This window comes from Buceros rhinoceros, unplaced genomic scaffold, assembly GCF_000710305.1.
Source record: "Buceros rhinoceros silvestris isolate BGI_N320 unplaced genomic scaffold, ASM71030v1 scaffold4432, whole genome shotgun sequence".
Taxonomy (NCBI): Eukaryota; Metazoa; Chordata; class Aves; order Bucerotiformes; family Bucerotidae; genus Buceros; species Buceros rhinoceros.
The window spans coordinates 48840-54459 of record NW_010398182.1 but is presented as its reverse complement, the minus strand read 5'-3'; positions in this window follow the sequence as shown (position 1 = coordinate 54459).

Sequence of the window (5620 nt, the reverse complement as noted above, 5' to 3'; positions counted from 1 at the left end):
TACATGCTCTTTACCTTCTTGAGCTGATCTTTGGGCCGTTTTGTACGATGTTCTCTCCTCCCCTTTGGCCTTGCTGACGCATCCGTTTCTCCATCCCACGGCTTCCAGCCCTGGGTGCTGCGAAGTGTTGGCCGCGGCTCCCTGGCTGCTGCAGCCGAGCGTTCCCTGCGCTCTGCTCCGTGGGATTCCTCACCACCGTTAGATCGGGCTGAGACTTCCCTCTCGCTTGATTAAAGCCGAAGGGTAGCCCAGTGACGTGCTCATCGCAGGGACCAAGCGCCCTCCCCAGTACCTGCTTTTCTGCATCACTGCGGGCACGGAGGGGGCTGTGCTAAAATGCAGGGCAGCATCTCGTGACACCAGCTGCCCGGGTGCCCGAAGGTGCCAGTCTGAGCCGTGGCACAACTCCCAGGGGGCTGATCCAGCCCCTGAACAAACGCTATGGAGCTGCCTGGGGAAAAGGGGATCAGGTTTGTGACGGAGGAGGCAGCAGCTCAGCCCTGCCAGGGGCTCACAGTGCCCCCTGCCCACTGATGGACCCTGCGCCGCTGGCAGGGCAGTGGCACCCACGGTGGGTGGCTGCTGCTTGTTCTGCTGCCCACCCGTGCTGCCCACAGCTGCCTGCGAGCCCTGGCAGCTGCAGCGAGACTCACTGAGGGGCTGCATTTGTCTCTAGAGGGTGACATTGAAGATAGCGTCGTCCGTCTCCACTGGGATGTACCCAGTGTGCTCTGCCTGCTGCGCGCCTGCTGACGTCTGCCGCCACCCACCGAGGTCACCGGTGCCGGCAAGGGGCACACAGAGCAGAGAAGTGTGAGCGTGCACCCTTCAGCTGTCCCACCGGCACTGGTGGGACACCAGTGGGACACCCCACCAGGGGACCGGCAGGGACCTCCTTGGGCTCGGGGCTCTTCACAGCCCATCTCGGCCAGCAGGAGCCTGTCAGCGTCCACTCTGTGGATGTTACAAAGAGATGATGGGTCCTCAGGTGGGATCTCCCCGCTAAAAGCTGTTTCAAAAGAATCCCCGTCCAGAAGGATGCTGCAGGAGCTTGCAGCACCGCGGTGGGCACGTTTTCAGCCGCTCCTGGATCTGGGTTTTCATACTGAGTGGCAGGAATGTCTCATTCAGCTGCTGCAAGTCCATGAGCAGTGCTAAGAAACAGGCTCTCGATGACACTAGAGTGCAGTTTCCCATCAAGTGCAAACGCTTCTTTATGGCCGAAGTTCATAATACAGCGGTACCTTGTAGTGTGGCTTGTGTTTCACGTGTGAAATCCGTCCACCCATGGAGACTTTGAGCAAACACCAACAAAACACTGGGCAAACAGACGGGGGTGAGCAGATGTCAGTCTAACCCCCACTGCTGCTGCTGCAGGAGCGGGTGGAGGAGCCGCGGTGCGCAGTGGCTGTGGCGTCACTTCTGCGTTTGGCCAGATGCAGCTGAGGAGCGTCGCACTGCAGAGGGGCTGGCGACGGCTCCACAGAGCCCGGCCTGGGGCGCAGCTGTAGGGGCTCTTGAAAGCCCTTTGTAGGGCCCTGTGGTTTTCTCCCACAAACAAATGCAAGGACTGTAACAGCAGCATATTAAAAAAATTAAAAATCTACCGTTCACGGCTGGTCTGCTCACGAGCAGCAGCTGGGGAGCTTCAGGAGGTGGAGGTGGTGGTGCTGCCAGCACGCTGAGCGGAGCGGGTGGGTGTCACCGCCCCACGTCCCCTCCTGGCTGCCGCGGGAGCATCGCCTGGTTCAGACCAAATTATCCGGGATCCGTCATCCCACCTCTCCCGTCTGGCTGTTGGTAAGCTTCAAAGTGTTCTAAAACATTCCTGTTGTTAAAATAATTTTGATTCTAGTTTTCTGTTGAACCAGATATAAATGAGTAACCTAGGCGGGATTCGGGGAGATTTCTGATTAGCAGTCCCGAGCAGGACCCCTTCTGCCTGCGGCGTCCCCGCGGCAGGAACTCACCCCTTCGCCACGCTGAGGCTCTTTCCTTCAGCCTCTACGCACGCAGCAGGATGTTCCCTCCTGTGCCTCAATTTACGGCTTGGCCCAACCTGCTTCGAGTCGCCCATCCCGGAAACTAAGCCCAGCACCACGTCAGGAGTGTGCCAAGTCGATCTGATACGAGTGACTATTTATTTTGCTAGAGTATTTTGTGGTGAGATTATCTCAGGGAAGAGGAAATGACTATTGCAGACACACACACACACAAAAGAAAAAAAAAAAGGCAGGTTTTTGCGTCCAGTCAGTGTAAACCCGCATAATTCCCAACTGTCCTGCCCGTATCTTTTCAACAGATGATAGATAGTTTTTTTCAGCTCTTTAGGGTAAGTCCCACTGTCAGCAATTTTTACACGCTGACATGGATAGCTGTGTCTCTCTTGATGCTGTGACCAGTTCCTGGTCTGTAGTTTTCACGATGGTTCCTGAAGAAAAACCCTCATCAGGGCACGTGCTGAACTATCACCACGTCAAGCACCCAGCCATTATCTTGCAGTTCGGAAGCAGCTGGAATCCCGCGGAATAACTCCTGGGCAGGCCGGCTGTGAGCCTCCCTCGGCCGGGGCTGCCCGGCACCTGCACACGGGGTTGGGGACTTCGTTTCCCTCTTTTTAATTTCCTTTGGTTGACCAGAAGAATGGAGCAAAGTCACGGCTGCACCTGCGTACGTGGCGTTACATCTTCCAGGTTCATGGAATTCAGTCCCCGGTTCTGCCGTCACAGGGCAGGGGGGGAGCAGACAAACTGGTGGAGGCAGGAGAACGGGAAGCGAGGACGTGGAGGAAGGAAGGCAAAGAAATGCCCCAAACTGCGGCAGTGGTAAAGGCGGCAGAAAGGTGGGGGAGAGACGTGGGACGGGAGGAGAGGGGTTAAGAGGCTGAGACGTTCCTCTCCTGATGGAAGGAGCCTCTGGCGCCAGCCCTGCGTGGCTATTTCTGACCGCGGGCAGGGGGTGGCTGGGGAGGGCAAACCCCTCTGCGGCAAGAGTGAGGGGCAGGTGCTGCGGGTCTCCTCCTCAAAACCGAGTTTTGGTGAGGACCGGGAAGATAAAACGCCCGGTGTGCTCCAGGGGCAGGGCGACCGTCAGGATCTGAGGAGTTCTCCTTCCTGCTCGTCTTCCTGCGCAGCCCAAGGTTGTTTGGCTTCAAGCTTTTAAAATTCACAAGGCGGGGGTTGCTGAATGTCTTTGATTTTTTTACGCAGTTTTTTCTCCTGTGTTTGTCGTCTTTTGTTCTGTCTTGTTTGGGCAACCCGTAAGCTGTGATTCCACAACAGATTTTTAACGCTTGGGTTGCTGGGGTGTGTGGGGGCTGCTCTGACCAAAGGGGGGTTCTGCTTTTTTCTGCTCTTCCTCCTGGGCTGGGGCACAGAGCAGCAGAGAGGGACACTGGTGACAGCAGGAACCAGCATCTGCATCCCGAGCCCCTTTCTGGGAGGCGTTAGGGCAATGGATTTTCTTGTCCAGGAGAAAGTGAAATCCGAGTCTTACTACGGGCAGATTGTGAGTAACGGACTGGAGCACGATTTGAATGGGATCTTTTGTTTTTTCTTGGTCAAAGAAAATGAGGTGACTGGGAAAAGGGGTACGTGGGCATTTAAACCCTCAGCTCTTGCAGCACCGAGTACAACACGGCTAAACTGATAGGTAACCTCTGCTCCCCAAGATCAGGTAAGAATTGCAGGAGCATCCTCAGAGCCACAGCAACTGAAGACCTTTATCTGGACGCAGAGTGCCCAAGTGAACATGAGACAGCAGCTCCACGGCGGCCTGGAGCCCCAAACCCGTCAGTTATTTTTAGTTCCCCCACAACTAACAGACGATATTTATTTATTTTTACCTGCAGCTGTCAGCTGCTGCAGCGGGGCTCCGATACGTGCCCAAGGTGCAGGATCTCCGCTTTGGGGGGTTTGAGGCGTCCAGGCGCGATTCCAGCTGGCCTCTGCACAGCTGGGAGACCCACAGGGGTACGTCAGCGGTGACGGCCTGGATGTGTCTGCGCTGCACCCTGCTCTCCCCCGGCTTCTGCGGGTGCTGCTGCTCCCCCCAGCTCCCCAGCCCTCCTGCTGCAGAAGGGTGTAAAAAGGCTTCTCTAGAAGCAAGCATCTGGCTCTGAACGCAGCGGGAGCTCCTCCGTGACGTGCTGTGTGTTGGGAAACACCCTCTGGCAGACAGGTATTCTCAGGAATTCCTATTCCTGCACTTGCCAACAGCTGGAGTAAACTCCAGCGCTGTCAGTGTGCTGTTGACAGCCGCAGGAGAGGTAATTTCGGACATTCTTGAGATCCTCCCTGCAGATCCCACCGCCTGTTTGCGCCAACGAGAGGGAGAGGGTTGAATCCCCAGGGCTTGCTTCTTGTAACTCATCGGTCAGATGATGGGTATTATTTTATCATCTGAAGGGTTTAGTTTCTTCTGCCTGAATTCATCTGTCCTGCCAGTTACAAAACAGGGTGTGCGAGCAGCGTTCTTGCCCATACAAATGGGTTAGTCCTCCTTAAGTAACCAGCACATCCCACTGATTTTAAAATATATATATTTTTTTCTATTTCTATTCCCAAAATATAAAATAAGGTGATGAATTGTGACAAAACGTACTGCAAGTATTATTTGGTGAAATACTACAGGTCTGTTTGGTATCTCAGTCGGGAGGATATTCTCACTCTGGCACAGGTATGGTGTCCCCTGAACGTCTATTGCTGAACATCCTTAGGAATGAAGTTTAGTAAAGACAGAGCTGTGATCAAGGAACACACACTGTTGTGTCTAACAATGTAAACCAGCTTCAGGTCCTCAGCTCTTGCCTTCAGCAACAGCTTTCTTTTTTCTCTTGGAACCAGAAACTGATACAGAACCACAGAACCTCGGAATGGCCGGGGCTGGAAGGGAGCTCTGGGGATCATCTAGCGCAACCCCCTGCTACAGCAGGGTCACCTACAGCAGGTTGTGCAGGAACGTGTCCAGGTGAGGTTTGAGTATCTCCAGGGAAGGAGACTCCACAGCCTCTCGGGGCAGGCTGTTCAGTGCTCTGTCACCCACCAAATAAAGAAGTTTCTCCTCAGGTGGAACTTGCCGTGTTCCAGTTTGTGCCCGTTGCCCCCTGTCCTGTCATTGGACACCCCTGGAAAAGAGCCTGGCCCTGTCCCCTTGGCACCAGCCCTTTAGATATTGATAAGCATTGCTGAGATCCCCTCCCAGCCTGCTCTTCTCCAGGCTAAACAGACCCGGCTCTCTCAGCCTTTCCTGCTAAGAGAGATGCTCCAGTGCCCTCATGCCCTTCGCAGGACTCCATTAGACTCTCTCCAGTGGTTCCTTCTCTCTCTTGAACTGGGGAGCCCAGCACTGGACACAGTGCTCCAGATGTGGCCTCAGCAGATGTGCTGTTGAATTTCCTCAGGTTAAACTCAGCCACCGTTTGTTGCAGGAATCAACATAAACCTACCAGAACTCGCACTCGCAACATGTGACTGAAGTTGGTGCAGTAAGATTCCTCATCTTCCTCATTTTGCTTTGGCCAGACGCAGAGTTCATGAGAGTTTAAGTGAACATGAGATTAAAGGAGGGTTTAGACTAGAGCTTTACTTGGCTTTTAAAATAAGTCCATTGTACGGAAACG